We start from the raw sequence: 16,639 nt of genomic DNA, 5'->3' as shown, positions 1-16,639 counted from the left end.
ATATTGCATTTAAAAATTTTCAATTAGTTCAGGCAAACAGATTTAAGCTCAGTATGGATTATAGAATCATGTGTTTCTTTGAAAATTAGAGTTTCAGGATGTGAACCATTTTGTTGCTTTCTGTGTGGAAAAAATGTAAATAAAATCCTTTTAAAGGATTAAATTCTTTGAAAAGAATGAGTTACTTGTGAGAAATTTAAAAGACTAGGATAAGATTCACATTCTTTTCCCCCCTGGCAAAAATGTTGCTTAAGAGGCTGTCTCTGAACTTTAGTTTAATCCCATGTGTGAGGCTCTTTCTATTAACTCTAAGAGAAGCAATAGCCAAAAGGACAAAATCAATTTATCGTGGCATTCTTGATTTTGTCCTTTTGGCTATTGCTTCTCTTAGAGTGATCTCTGCTGTTCCTTAATGCCCGCCAAAAGATACTATTACTAATTAGTGAGTAATTGAAGATAATATTGTTAATTAGTGAATAACTAAAAATGATATTGTTAATTAGTGAGAAACTTGATTTAACATAAGAAAACCACTTTAAAGCAAACCTAAGAGTCTAATTACTCTTGAACCCTAAGATTCAGACAGTTTTGACAAGTGTAATAACAAATTCTGAGAACTTGAATGTTTACAAATATCCCCTGGTATATATATTCAGTCTTTGAAATGAATAACAGCCAGAAACCATAAGCTTACCCTCACACAGATAGCAGATCCATATCCCTCCATCCACACTGAGTGTTACGACTAATGTCTTTTTTTAATAGACTTTTTTGTTATTTAAATAAAGAATTTGTTAACTTTCTTTATAGCAGGCAAAAGAATTAAATATTAAAATGGCAGAAGAAAAATTCCTAGTGAAAAGTATGTGTAGAAAACTAAAAACAAATTTCAGTATAAACACTCCAACCTTTCATTGTTTTAATAATGAAAGTTGCTCAAATGGACAGAGGATCCTTTTATTTATTATTTTCATCCCTGGATTAAAAAAATATATTTATTTATTCACTTTACATCTTGATCATACTCCGTCCCTCCTACCCTTCCAGTCTCACCTTTCCTCTCTCTTCCCCCCATCAGAAAAGGGGAGCCCCCTGCCCACCCCAGTTCATCAAGTTCCTCATTCTCTTTCCCTGTGGTCTGACAAGGCAGCCCCACCGGGAGGAAGTGATAAAAAAGCAGGCAACAGAGTCCATGTCAGAGGCAGCCCCTGCTCCCCTTACTAGGGGACCCACATGAAGGCTGAGCTGCCCATCTGCTACACATCTGTAGGAGGCCTAGGTCCAGTCCATATATGGTCCTTGGTTGGTGATTCATTCTCCAGAAGCCCCTCTGGGCCCTAGTTAGTTGAGTCTGTTGGTCTTCTTGTAGAGCTCTTGTCACCTGCAGGTCCTTTTATCCTTCCTCCCGCCTCTACTTTCCCACAAGATTCCCTATACTCTGCCCAATATTTGGATGTGAGTCTCAGCATCTGTTTTAATCTGCTGCTGGGTGAAGTCTCTCAGAAGATAGCTATGCTAAGCTCCTGTCTGTAATCGTAGCAGAGTATCATTAATAGTGACAAGGTTTGGCTCTCTCCCGTGAACTCTATGCCTGCTAACACACAGCAAGCTATTTACTAGTCTCCCCTTAAAAGATGGAGGCCTAAAGTAACTTGAGAAATGAGCATTGAGTCCACCTGGCTATTTATGACTAAATTGGGGTATAAAATGGTTAGCCTCCAATTCTTGCTACTTTCAGAGTGATCAGTAGAACTCAAATTTATGGAGTTTGACATGAGACCATTTGAAGATAAATCAACTGTGAATGACAGGAGAGAAAGTTAAGAGGACAGTTAGGTACATAAGCTTCAAAGACTAATAGCTCTACTAAGAAAATAATCGTGTCAATTTCCTCCATGAAGATCAAGTGATTCATTTTCAAACATTTTGCAGAAAAGGATGGTGATATTTGGCATATATTTTTCAACATTTTATTTTATTTTATTAAAATATAAGTACATCATTTTTTCCTTTCCTTTTCCTCACTCTACTCTCTCCTGGGTACCTCTCCTCCTGCTCCCTCTCAGCCCATGGCCTCTTTCTCTTCAATATATATGCAAAATATTTTATATATGCATACACATAAATATTATATCAATGCATAAATATTGTAACCTACTCAATCTGTCCTATGTTGCTTGTAGTATATGGTTTCAGGGCTCATCATTTCTAACTGGACAATCAACCAAGGGGCTCATCCCCAGGGAAGACAAATTGTCTTTATCTGCTCTTAGCATTCCTTAGCTGCCTAGAGTTCTTTGTTGAGGGGTGGGGCACTGTGGGATTTCCTACTTCCACATAATACTGTCTATTGGTGCTGGCCTTGTTTAGGCAGCCAGACTTTGAATCTGGTTTTATGGATCATGTAAATAAGACAGGACATTAGTAGAATTATCAGAACTATATACACAACATTCAATTGTGTATATTTGTGGATATAAATTGCTAATTTGATATTAACTATAGTGCTTCCTGAGCAACAGTAAGGATATCCAAATTCATATGGCTTTATAGAATTGCTTCAATCATCTTTTAAACCACAGAATGAAGAACAGATATTACCTGGGCAGTGCCACTTAAAGCATTCTCAGTATATTTATTAACAGTTTCAATATGTCAAATGATCTTCTCTAGTTCCATATATGGCATAAAAATGGAGGCCCAATAATAATATTAAGGGAAAACACCCCATGTATAGAGATGCTGTAACATAAGTGTATTAGGAAGGTGATCAAGAGCTCTTAACCTGCAACGTCTACTCAAGGAAATCCTAGAGTTTTCTGCCAGTCCATTCCAGGAGTAACTAAGGCTGCAGAGACATTGGTGCTTAGGAGATGTTCATCATCTTTCTGGCCTCATGATCCACTCAACAGCCAAAGGGCTTAGGCTGAGCTCTATATGAACTTTTACATAAACACTAATTGGGCTATTTGCTAGGGAGGAGTATTATCCCCTAGGTAACCTGTTTCTGCTGGCAAAGCTCTTCAAAGGATAACTGTAGGGTATGGCTGGCACATGCCACCTTCCGAGAGGACCAAAGTCTCCAAGGATAAGGAAGATAATATCTAGTTCCCAGAGATTCAGCTGTGTGGTCTGATAAACTAAGGAAATGCATTATCACCCTAAAAAAACTCTCAGGAGGCCAAATTGACAAACAATTTTAATGGCCAGCATTCAGGTATTACCTGCTGACCGGAAGGGAAAGAAGTGACCAGAACAGAGGAATTTAGTGAGCAAGGATTGATTTCTCTTGAGTTCAGGTTGCAGAAAATATGATTTACAGTTAGCAAAACCATGAGAATTCTTTAATCGGATTATAGCTGAGGTGTCCATGGTTGCTCCATCTGGGATGCCAGTGTCCCTGCTTGGGCTTTCATGGGGAGGCTTATATGAATTGACTCATTGTCACCTTCTAAAATCTGGCCTCATTTGTTTGGTTTTGTATTATCAATTGTTTCATTCTTTAGCTATGCCTCTGCACCATAGAAAGCCAAAAATTCACTTTAAAAAAGAGCTAAGGTCAGTCAATGGTCACTAGAAGCAACTTTTAGGGACCAAGCAGGATTCCTTGCTTCTTTTAGGGTTTTTCTTTCTCTGTGTACTAGTCATGTCATCTTCTAGGATGCACTAGGGTATTGCTAACCATTAGAAACACTAAGGTAATTTTTCTATGCCGTGATCCCCCTCTTTTGGGGGTTAGGGTGGCATATTCTACATGTCACAAGCTACACACTTGACAGCCACATTTCTATTGTCTTTCTGCTGGCAGTTTCCTGTAAAGCCATTCTCTGCTCTCTGCATCAGCAGGTCTATTTTTAACAGATGTGCTGTGGGCAGGTGATGATTTTATGATTATAAAGAGATGAGCTAAAATCCCTTGAGAGTAAATGAGCAAGGAAATTTTATATCTTCGTGCAAAGAAAACATCTTTTATAGCTCCTACTCACCCCTTTGTAAGAGAAAAGTAAGTTTCTTTTTTTCCAGTTCATTGGACCTTAGCCAAACATAATAATAAGTTGTTTTTATGTTCAAAAAAAGTGCTATTATGCCACATTGCCTGATGTATTGCAGTAGTTGATCGATGTGTTAGCTATCTTTTCTCACTGTGGCATGGCAAGTTGTTGTTCACAAATATTCGAGTTAATACTTGGTTATGTGTGGATTGACACTCTTGCTGATCTCTGATAGGTTTTTCTATATCTGTGTTTACATCTTTATATTAAATATACACTGGCATTTTCCAAATCACTTACTACTCCTACATACAAAGCAAAGATAATTATTCTCTTTTGTTATTTTAAAAATTTAGATTCAGATAAACAATGGTAAAAGGTGGCTTTAGTAGAGCTATGTGCTAGCTCACATTATTATTATATAGCCATCAGGAAGCTGTGGCCTAAGGATTGCCATAAGATTCAGTGCAGCCTAGTCTATATAGTTAAACTGAGTCTCAAAAATTAAAAAAAAAAAAAAAAGAGTGTTAGTGGATTGATTGAAGCAGTAAAACAACTTATTGAATGTTCACAGGAGTCCATAAGTGGTGTGAAAACACAGAATTTTTCTACTCCTTAATTTTCTGACTCATACTTCCCTTCAGCCTGTCTCTGAACACACAGAGGTCTACCTGCCCCAAATGAGTGATGGGATTAAAGGCTATGCCACTGGGCACTGCCTTGGTGCTCAGTTTTATGTTCAGTTGCTGATTATTTTTTGCAAATACGAGAGAGAGAGAGAGAGAGGAGGGGGTGACAATTCATTAATTGGGTAGCACAAGACGAATAGGCAAATAGCTTTACTTTGCTGGCTCAAAAAACGATTGGAAATAGTCTCATATACTCAAAAACTACTATAAATTCTGACTGGGCTCTCTCCCAGCCAGGTGTTAGGAATTCAGGTGTTAGGGTTTACTGCAGGCAAGAGTTTTAATTCTTACAGCTGGGCTCATTTTTCAATGAGCACATTTCGTACAGCTGTGGCCCTCTCAGGGTATCCCTAGTCGCCATCTTGGGAATTGATTTCCTGGGCTAGCGCTGAGAGGGCAAGCTGGTGTCCCTGGAGGAAGGAGCCCTGGGCCAGAATGATGACGCCCATGTTCTAAGAAGGCTCACCCTCTTCTTCAGAGGCAGCAGAGGGAAAGAGTACTTCTGAGTCATACAGACTTGGATTCAAATTTGACCCCTCTGCTCACTGTGGAGTGGCTTGGAGTAAGGTATTTAACTTCTCCGTGTTTCATTTTTATTGTGTATAAAATAGAGAATGATTTTGCAGAAGTGTTGTGAAGACTGCGTTAACGATGCACAGTAGATTATACAGGTCCTAGCAGAGAGTATGCATGTTCTGTAAATTTTATCAGTTTCTTGGAGACAATGTAGAATGGTTGTGGTCTAATCTTCACTTCTCTGAGCTTTGCCTCGGTTGCTAACAAGGTTTTGGCTATATTTCCACTAAAGATTCGGTGTATGTGAGATTTTAGTGCCTAGTGTCAAAATGCTTGGTCAAAGGGTGGTTGTGTGATTTAGTTTGGCTTTATGTTTGGCACCGAGAAATCAGGGTGGGAAATCATAGAAGTTATTTTAGCAGAGGTATTAGTAACTAAAACCAAATAGCCGTATTCATCTCACTGCTATGTCCCAATCATATTTTCTTGATAGGGAAAGCTCTAAAATTAAGATTAGGAGACAAAACCTACAGGAAAATCTGTGTCTGTGATGCAGTCACGGTGGCGACACACCTCACTCCTGTGGTCATGGTCTAGTCATCAATAGAGACTCATATTGAAATGGCCTCTTTCTCCTTGGTGAATAGAGTCCAGGTTCTGCTTAGAATTCATAGCCATGGCTTCCAAAGGAAGCAGGTGATGATCCCCAGCTTTCTAGATTTCATATCTTCTGGTATCCCTAGTAAATTAGTTACTAGTAAGGGTATATATTAAGAAATTCAACTTGCTCTACTAAACACAAATGAAAATGAGAGAGTAACACAGTTTCATTAATCAAATGATAACCTAGCAAGTTTAAGTTAAAATATAATAGTTTCTTATTTTGATGGGTTTCACTTTTATTTTACAGAGGGAAGTCAAGTTTCAAAACACTCTGAATAGAGTTTACTTCTAGAAATGGAGATGTGAATAAACATAAATTAGAGGCTGTAAAATTTAACACAGCTTCTATTCATACACATTAGTCGTGGCTCTTAAAAGCTTGATCCTTGACTAAAAGCATTTCTGACACTTAATTTTGATATATATGGTGTGGAGGGCTGGCACTCATGTTCAGCAAACAAGGTTCGAGAGCCATTCCTCTCTTTCCAAAATGTGAGTCCTGGGGATGGAACACAGGACGTCAGACTCGGTGGCAAGCACGTTACTGACTGCGCTGTCTTGCTGACCCTTTAGTTTTTATATTTAACTAGACAACAAGGAAAGAATATGCATCGCTTTCTTCTATCATTGCAATTTAGGCTTGTGGCTTTCCTTTCTACCTTGCATAACTACACATTCTTCAATCATCTTGCTCAGAAGTGCTATACAGTTTAAAATGATGGATGTCGTTACTACTTAGTCTACAGAAGGCAAACATCACAAGGAAAGTGATTGTGGATTTTTTGGTGAAAATATCTATAAGTAGAACTTGACAAGAATATGAAGGTGCTATACGGGGAGTTAAGAATGTTGGGTTGGAGGAAAACTGGCGGGGGAGGAGGCAGAAATAAAACAACAGAAAGGACTAATGCCCTGCAGCCATGGAGACCAGGTGAAGCCTCCATCCCTGACAGATAATTATCAAGCCACAAACAGGTGTCAGCAATGAAGATGGGCAATTATCAAATTAAAAAGAGACCATGTCCCCTGGATGGGGAGGCCTGAAGGCACTCAGAGGAAGGATAGCAGGCTACCCATAAGAGACTTGATACCCTATGAGCATATACAGGGGGAGGAAGTCCCCCTCAGTCACAGTCATAGGGGAAGAAAGTAAGGGGAAAATGGGAGGGAGGGAGGAATGGGAGGATACAAGGGATGGGGTAACAATTGAGATGTAATATGAATAAATTAATAAAATGTATTTTAAAAATAAAATAAAAATAAGAATTATTTCACTAAAAAAAAAAAAAAGAAAAAAGACAGGCATCGAGCTCATAGCATTTTTTGAACCCTTTTATTCAGAAATTCTCAACCTGTGGGTTGTGACCCCTTTGGAGGTCAAATGACCTTTTTACAGGGGTCACATATCAGATATCCTGCATAGCAAATATTTACGTTATCAGTCATAACAGTAACAAAATGACAATGATGAAGTAGCAATGAAAACATTATGGTTGGGGACTCACAACATGAGAAATAGTATTAAATGGTCACAGCATTGAGAAGGTTGAGAACTACTGCTCTTATTCGTCAGGAAATAAAAAGCTTAAGTAAACGTCTCAAGGCTGTGTAGGTAATAAATTACAGGTCCAGAATATGACTCCAGAAATCTGGCTGAGCATTGAATCCTTGTGTTTTATGGGTGCTTACCACGTAGGAAGTCGTATTTGACCTACAATAGAGGGAATCCTTTGGTTGACAACAGAAGGCTCCTGTTGTTTTGTTCCCATGATGCCCTATAAGAATCCTTTTTAAAAAGAGGCTAAGCAACACAGCTGACTAATTTATAAATACGTGAGCTGCAATGTGTAACAGCTGTGTCCCCAAGTCTTGTGCTTCGCCACCACCACTGCCCTTGTTACAGCTGCCTAGCTGATAGGTGTGCCTCATCTACTCCAGAAGAGGCCAGGGCAGAAAACGCTCACGGCCCTCTCTGGGTAGCTCACAGACTGTTTTCTTCTAGCATATTCCATGTGGACTGCCGTTACTAATGGTGTCATTTCTCTGTGCTGTTCAAGGGGTCCTTCTGCTTCAGCCATCGACTACAGATCTACAGGCACCCAAAGCTTGGGCAGCTGGTTTTGCATTACTGTTAATGTGTGTGTGTGTGTGTGTGTGTGTGTGTGTGTGTGTGTGTGTGTTTGTGTGTTGGGGGGGAGGAGACACCTGCCTTCCCTCACACTCAACCTAAGTAAAAAACTCCCATAAGCTGAAGATATTAAGGGAGAGCCTTACATTTTGTTTTTCTTTTATGTTGAGCTTAGAAACATAATAAACTAGTGAACGGGTTTGAGACTCACCAAGTCTGAAAGAGCTGTGATACCACTTCAGATAGATGTCTTTCTCGTTATCTAAAGCCTCTTCTTGAGTTGGTTATTTTTCTGGAAATGGATTTACTATGAGGTAAGTATTTGGCTTTAAGTCTTCAAGATAAATCCAAAATTTTAATTAAATATTATAAATCCCAGAATCATTTGACTTTCTTCCAAGGTATAAAATCTAGTAGAATTTTAAGTAAATTTCAAAAAAAAATGTTTAAAGCTATTGGCAGGTATCGATTTCTTAATAAATGCATACGGTCTTTTTAATCAGTGGGCTTATTACAAGAAAAACCTGTTTTGAAAATAGACAACTATTTCTCCATGTGCTGCTAAAGATAAATCTTTTTAATGGTTTTTCTATTGGATTTAACTGTACTTTGGCTGGTTACTCATCTGCCTGACCTCAGAGAGCAATACTTCATCTCCAGCTCTATCTTTCCTTGGAAATTCACTAAAACAAATTTGCATTATCTCAATATAAAGTGCAAAAACTGATTTCCAACCATACTGTATAAAGTACTGAAATGAAAACCTAACTTTTAAAAAAGTCATTATTGGTTATTCATTTAAAATGCCCTCTGTTGTCATGGGATACGTAGCAGTTTTTGCTCTGGGTGTACCATTCCAGAACCATTGCAGGAATCGTAAGACAGTGGTTTTAAAATGAGAACTAGCTGATAATAAGAGGTTAAACTGGAGGGTCTGAGGATTAGCCAAGGGATGCAACTACAAGAAAACAATTAGATGCTAGAATTTCCTTTGTTTTTAGAGAGATCTAAAAGCGAGACAATAGCCTTATCAGCTTTTGTAGCTGTCATGTTATTTCCCTTGGAATGAGTTGCTTGTCTGGCACACTCTGTGTTCTTTGGCTCACAGGATTCATAACACGTCCTGCACTATGAGAATCTGCATTTGGCATTATGTGTTGTACATCATTTTATGTTGTAGTCAGATTGTTTTGTTGCTTGTTTGTTTTGCTAATTTGTTTGTGCATGCATTCATCTGTTGTTATTTTACCAACCCAATGAGGCCTCCCAGAGGCAAAGCCTGGGCTCACCATCTCCATGCATTTGATAGCTAGACTCAAAGGATTTTAGCTATTCTCAGTTCTCTGAACAAGGCTCATTGTCAAGAGAAGGAAGCATCTCTTGTGGCCTGCAGTGGGAGAAACAGTTGTTTAGGGGTTGGCTCTACTATTGGCAAATGCCTGATTTGCAGCACATGTCAAGATTTACACCTGTTGTCTGGTGTAGTTATTAAGTATGTTTGTCCCATTTCCTCATTAGTTCCTACTTTGGTTGGAAAGATGCCTCCTTAATCAGTTTGCAAGGGAGAGCCTGGAGTCCTTAGCATAATCCTCAGATCTCTCATAATCTGCTCATGAGGTGACAGCGTAAACTTCACTCTGCTATAGATGGCGCCCTTTTAGAAAAGAAATCAAGGTAAGGTGTCCTACTCTACTGTGCCCACTCACCCAATGGGGCACACAGTAGCTAATCAGTATACGCTAGGATGGAGGTTTTCATCAACCAATGATCTTTGAGTTCCCTCAAAGTCCTAGGTCAAGGAATTGGTCAGTTGATGTTAGGAGTTTCCCTGTAGGACAGATGCTGCTAAACAGCATCTTCTTTATTCCAGGTGAGACAGCGGATCCCTGGAGGTTTAGGAATATGGCAGCAATGGACTGGTTCCATATCTGGATTACTGTTCAACCACCACAACACAGTGCTTTTCAGCCCCATGGCATGCACATTTTCTGGTTATTTTGAACTCTATGGGAAAATTTCTTTTAGGGAACTATTCTTGGCCTTGTACCCCTACCTGGTAATGCCTACTAGAGCATTTTAAAAAAGGGGCAGACAACACCCTGCTGGTTTGATTTTTTTTTTTTAACTTTGGACACCATTCTTTGAAGAAAACATGTCCAAATCAAGTCCTGCTCTTTCACCAGGCCTTTCAAAAAGATAGTGTTAAAAGGTCTCAGAGTTCATGGGCCTACGTGTGTGTGCACCTGAACAGGCCCTAGTTCAAAAGCTAGCCCACACAAACACTAAACCAGCCAACAGACAACAAACACCCCATAGCAAGCTTCTCTGTGGGGTGTCCATATAAGCACAGACAAGGAGAATACTACAGGCAAGGAAGCCAGCAATTTACTATCTGACAGGTTTGGTTAAATAGGAAAAGATATGTCCTGGCCCGTTAGGACAAATGGGTCAGAGAAATGTTACTAAGTATTTGTCGTGTCAGGGAGAGACAGTGTCTAGGGAAGTGGAGGGGGATCAGTTTGGGACAGTGGCTGGATGAGATGAACCAGGCTCAGTGCCAGATCACAGAAAACAAGCTTAACCTGGGACAGCAGACACACCCGGTGACAGGGACAGGGAGCAGAGGGTCAGATCAGTGCTGGCCTTAGGAGCAGGTGGCAAGTGCCCTTGGAGGACCTTGTGTTCAGAGTTCAATGAGCTGTTGTCATTCTTTTCAACTTGAAGTTTTCTTTCCATTTTATTTAGTGAGTGCCATCCTATGGGCCCAGGCTGGGGGTTGAAGCCTGAACTTCTGTGCTTTGGCTTTCCACACCCTTCATCTCCTTAGTTCATTTCTCAGCTGTCTATTCTCTAAGACTCGCATGCCCCTGCTCACTGTGTCCAGCATGGCTTGCTCCTGGAAACCTGACTGAGCCAACAAGGAAATGAAGAGGTTATGAAATTACATGAACAGATACACACACACACACACACACACACACACACAGAGAGAGAGAGAGAGAGAGAGAGAGAGAGAGAGAGAGAGAGAGAGAGAGACAGACAGAGAAAGAGAGAGAGAGAGAGACAGAGAAAGAGAGAGACAGAGAGAGAGACAGAGAGACAGAGAGAGGGAGGGGGAGAGGGAGAGGGAGAGAGAGAAGGAGAGGCAGAGAGAGAGAGAGAGAGAGAGAGAGAGAGAGAGAGAGAGAGAGAGAGAGAGAGAATAGAGCATTTGGATGAGAAGAGAGCAAGAGACAGTGCTGGGCTTGGTTTATACTGACCCACTAGGCTTCCCAGTTGGCTCTACCTCCCAGTGTACCTTATGTAGGAATGGAGCCTCACAAAGAAGCACAGCCAAGTCCAAAGTTGCTGGAAGTCAGAGGTAAGGTGGACGGTGCTTAGATGCACAGAGCCCATCTCCAGAATATCACCTGAAATGGCAAGCAAACACCACAACAGGTCAAGGTGGTGGTAGTGGAAGAAAGGGAAAGGTTTTTATGTCTTTACTAATTCTTTTTCTCTGCCTTTTAAGAAGGGTTTCACCATTGGGTTTTTTTTTTTTTTTTTTTGCAGTGGGCTGACAATTAACATAGCCTAGTCCTGGGTGAAATATGTCTTTCATAGTACAGCCTCCTGAATCTCATCAAACGAAAAGTAGAACCCTGAGCAAAACCCTAATGATGTCTCCTTCAATGGGATGTGCTTTTAATCAGTGCGGTTTTGGAAACAACCATGAGGAGACCCTGACCATCCCACAGCACGGAGGGGAGGGGCTCTTTCTCACTGGTGTCATCAGCCCTCAAGACTTGTCCCATAATAGACACTGCCTTAAGCTGTAAGCTCCCTCAGAAGAGATGAGTGAATAGCCTGGGCCACCTTCTGTGGTTGATGTCCAAGTCCTTTTTGCATTGCTGGTGGTTCTGTGGTGGGGCTGGCTACACTTCTGTGGATCTTTCCTACTTTGGTGTGATTCCAGTCCTGGAGGCTGAGGAAGCCAGAATTTTCTTTGAACTGAGGGGCATAGCAGCATGTTCTGTCAGACTGGGCACGAGTTCATCATTTAGAAGATTTGGTAATATTTGACGGAAATACTTACCAACAACAGCACAGAGTTTGCTTTCAAATTGTCTCCAATTATTTTTCAGGCATAAAAGGAAAAGGCTTATTGATACCACACTAAAACAGATGCTTGGTGTATGAATATTTTTGTTAAGTAAAAAAAAAAAAAGACAGTTCTGAAAAATATATTTATTAATTCTCTGCTTTAAAATTAGAAAGTTTTAGAAAAAAGGTGGTTTGTGTTTACAGCCTATGCTTGTCCCCAGTCCCTAGTGGCTCTCTGTTCTTCCTGCAAAGCTCCATTTATTCCTTCTTTTGTAGTGTGTTAATTGGATAATTGCTGCTTTTTCAGGCTTGAAGATGCATAAGTAAACAGCCTGGTGTGGCCTGTGGATATGGTCTTACAAACCCACCTTATGTTTGTTCACTGTAATAAACTATTCCTGATTAGGATGTACCATTAGCTTCTGTTTGACTATATGTTTTGAAGACTTTTTACAGTGATAATCTATGAATATGTGTGGTGTATAGTTTTCTTTGGAAAATTTTTATATTTTGGAATCTCTGATGCTTGTTTTTATTCATTTTTAATTACTTTACCCTCTTATAATCTATTCTCCAATTCTATAGAACACATTTACTTTTGTATTTAAAATTGATAATATTGCTAACATATAATTAGTACAATACAAATTAGTAACTAGGATATAATCTGTATAATTACAAATAAATTTAGCCACTATGAAGTGCTCTGTGAACCCGGCCACTACGGTTATCTCCACTTAGCAAAAGGAGAGAAGAAAAAGTGCCCAGATAAGTATCTGCCTTGTCCCACTAATAGCCAAGTAAGATTGAATCCCAGTCTCATATAGAGAGAAATGAAGTTCAACATAAAATCAAATTGTTAGCATAATGGGGGAGGGAGAAGAAAGAAAGGAAGAGGTAGAGTGAGGGGGAGAAGCAGAAAGAGATGAGAGACATGAATGAATGTGTTCATGTTCCTTATATGATTTTTTGGTAGGGACACCTTGTCTTATTTAATGTTTGCATAGACGTCTGCATGCTAGAAGCTTTGCATGAGAAATACATGCCACTGTGACAACATTACAACGCAGTGGCAGTGCTCACTACAAGACTGGAGTCTTCTAATAGAAGCAGATTTAAAATTTGAGAGTTGGAATTTACAAGGGGGCAATTATAGTATCCTCTATTAAAAAATTATATCCTCTATTAAAAAATAATATATGTCTGTAAATGACTCTAATATTATATTTCATTAAAAAATAAGCTTTCTTATCCCCTACTCTACAGCATTTACAACATGAAGCAAATTTAAGTAGGCTGTGTCGGTATGTAGGGTTAGCCTCCAGAATTGTTAATTTAAGGTAGCTGCATCCTACATAAATTTCCTCGCATTGAGATTTTAATTAGTTATTTTTGGTAGAAAGTCTGCTAAGACCACAGTGTGTGTATATGTATTTTCAGTCTGCTACAAATCCAAAGGAATTTCATAGTGCAGGATGGAATAGAAACCTTCACTTTGCCTTGTCTGTGCATGCCTGTCTCCCCACAGAGCATGGAGGCTGCTGAAACGCTGCAAGCTGGGAGGATTTAAGGAGCAGTAAGAGAGAACACACACACACACACACACACACACACACACACACACACACACACACACACAGGGTTCCACTTCTGTTCCAGGCTTTGACACACTGCCACAGACTGTGCAAAATGACTGTGAACATAACAAAAGCAGAGTTTCTAATTGTTCCAATGACCATGTTGGACCCTGGGCACCGTCTTTGGCATCTGTACTGCTCTAGTATTTCAAGTTGTTTTCAAAAAGCCACTAAACCATAATTAAATTAGTCTGTCTTAAGGAAGTAATTAAAAGTTAGCTCTAAGGAACTCTACCACAGTGAACAACGTGGTAAAGCTCATGGTTGACCTTTGTTTTCTAGAATTGCATTTTTGAGAATTTTTATTTTTATTTTTTATTTATTTTTAATTTTTTGAAACTTTTTAAAGGGGCATTTTGAAGACTGGATTTAAGATAATTTACATAATTGTAGGGCCACCTACAAAACTAACATCAATGGCCCTTATTCCAAAAACTGGGATTGATTATCTATAAAAAGTAAGCCTCTTCCTCCCACAGTCTTTACCATTATTTTTTCATGTGCTATTTGCTAATTAATGCAATTTTAAAGAAGGAAATCTCCAAATTATAGGACTTGGACCTTTGACCCTGATGGTGCAGGAGGCCCATTTTCATCATGAATTAGAGACACTAGTTAAATCAATAGAGATGCCAAAGGTGCATAATCAGCATTTTGTAGTTTCTATGTGAATAGGATTCCTAAGCAGAATTATGGAAAAGCTGTACAAAATGTCATCTCACCTTTGACGTGGGCATGCATATCCAGTGGGCGCTCTCTTTAATTTATGACTGAGGGAGAACTGAAAGGGAATTGAGCTGTCCTGTCCCTTTTTTTCCATCTTGACTAACACAGCAAAAAAACAGGCACAAAGGGGCTTCTTGGTGCTTGTGTTTCTTTAAACGCCTCCACCTCATTTCTCAGCAAAGCAAGCTCTGGCTTGAGTGGACAAGGTGGTGTTTTAGGGCTGTGACTCCCTCCCTACTCCTCTTTCATAGCCAGAGATAAGACGTGCTTGCCCTTTTCTGTTATGTTGTGCGCTATATGTCCTCGTGTGTGCGCACACGCCAGTTGGTGCATGCTCGTGTGGGAGCCAGAACTCTGCTTCTAGTGTCTTCTACTGCACTTACCCTTAGTGTCTGAGATAGGATCTCACTGAACCTGGAGCTGGCTGCACGTGGAATGCTTTATGTGAAGAGGGCGGCAGAAACCCACGGGCAAGTATTGTTATTCTGGCTTCATTTGCTCTCATGCATGCTTCGATGTCCTGGGAGAGTTTAATTTTGCAAAATTTGAAGTTCAAAGGTCAAAGTGTTAACATTTTCAGTGGGTTGGTGAGATGGCTCCAAGGGCTAATTTGATTTTCCCCAAGCCCTGTGACCTGAGTTTGTTCTGTGGAAGTCACATGATAGAGAAAACTGATTTTCACAATTTGTCCTTTAACCGCCACACACATTTGTATGCACCCACCCACATACATGCATAAAAGGAGTTAAAAAAAAAAAAGAATGTACAGATGGTGTTAGTGCCTAAAAACCAAACATGGGGTCATGTGGAGAGTGCCACTGTATGTAGGTTGCATGTCTGTGAAGTTGTCACTGTCTCAGTGATGTCACCATTACACTAGGTAATTTCCAGGATGTGTGGGAGTAGCATGACGTGTCATTAATTTATAAGGTTATTAATACAGTTTTCTGCATGCAGAAAGCATGTATTGAACTGAGGTTTGTTAGTACCTGCATTGTTCTACATCCCTGATAGGCTCACTCAGTGGTAACTGTATCCCTGTCACTGAATTTGGGCTGGGCACTTCTTATGTGAGTTTCAAATAAGTAAGACATACTTTCAAACCCATGTGGTAACTATGCAACAGAACCTGAGGTGAGCATTGCTGGTTTCCTGGGTTGCTTTTCTCCATAACTAATATGGCTGATTATAGCATGTGATGAGATGCCAGCCAGGCTCCAACTGGAAATGAAGTTGGTTCCATAAAGCATTGGGCAGAAGGTCTTTTCATATCTACAAAGGGCAAATGTAAATACATATTTATTTTTTAAATTTATTTAATTAATGTATTCAGATTACATCTCAATTGTTATCCCATCCCTTGTATCTTCCTGTTCTTCCCTCCCTCAAGCTTTCACCCTATTCCCCTCCCCTATGTCTGTGATGGAGGGGGACCTCCATCCCCACTATATGATCATAGGCTATCAAGTATCATCTTGGTAGCCTGTTTATTCTTTCTTTGAGTGCCACCAGGTCTTCCCACCAAGGGGAAGTGGTCAAATATAGGGCACCAGAGTTCATGTCAGAGTCAGTCCCTGCTCTCCACTCAACTGTGGAGAATGTCCTGTCCATTGACTAGAACTGAGTAGGGGCTCGATGTTTACTGCATGCATTGTCCTTGCTTGTGGCAGCAGTTTGAGCAGAACCCCTGGGCCCAGATCCACCCATCATGATGTTCTTCTTGTAGGTTTCTAGGACCCTCTGGATCCTTATATTTCCCCATTCTCCCATACATATCTCACCTAGAGTCCCAGTAGGATAGCCTCACATCTATCCCAATCTCCTGTTAAATGAAGACTTTCATGGGACATGCCTCTTAGGCTAGTGTCTAATTATAAGTGAGTATATACCATGTGAGTCTTTCTGCTTCTGGGTTAACTCACTCAGTATGATCATTTCTAGTTCCATCCATATGTCCACAAATTTCAGTATTTCCTTTTTTAAAAGCTGAGTAGTATCACATAGTGTAAATGTACCAGACAGTTTCTTTATCCATTCTTTGACTGAGGGACACTTAGGCTGTTTCTAAGTTCTGGCTATTATGAATAAGGCTGCTATGAACATGGTTGAGGATATGTTCTTGTTGTGTGGTGAAATATCTTCTGGGTGTATTCCAAGGAGTAGAATAGCTGGGTCTTGAGGAAGCCCTATTTCCAGTTTTCTGAG

General features: G+C 40.0%; 1 protein-coding gene across 2 annotated transcripts in view; it reads left to right on the top strand.

Annotated features, from left to right (window-relative positions):
- The window catches only part of ABI3BP (ABI family member 3 binding protein), a 207,617-nt gene that overhangs the window by 53,396 nt on the left and 137,582 nt on the right, over positions 1–16,639 (top strand). The gene's annotated exons all lie outside the window — the stretch shown is intronic.

This window comes from Acomys minous (genome assembly GCF_964271855.1).
Source record: "Acomys minous genome assembly, chromosome: 11".
Classification (NCBI taxonomy): Eukaryota; Metazoa; Chordata; class Mammalia; order Rodentia; family Muridae; genus Acomys; species Acomys minous.
The sequence above is the reverse complement of the archived record's forward strand: the minus strand, read 5'-3'. Positions and strand labels throughout refer to the sequence as shown.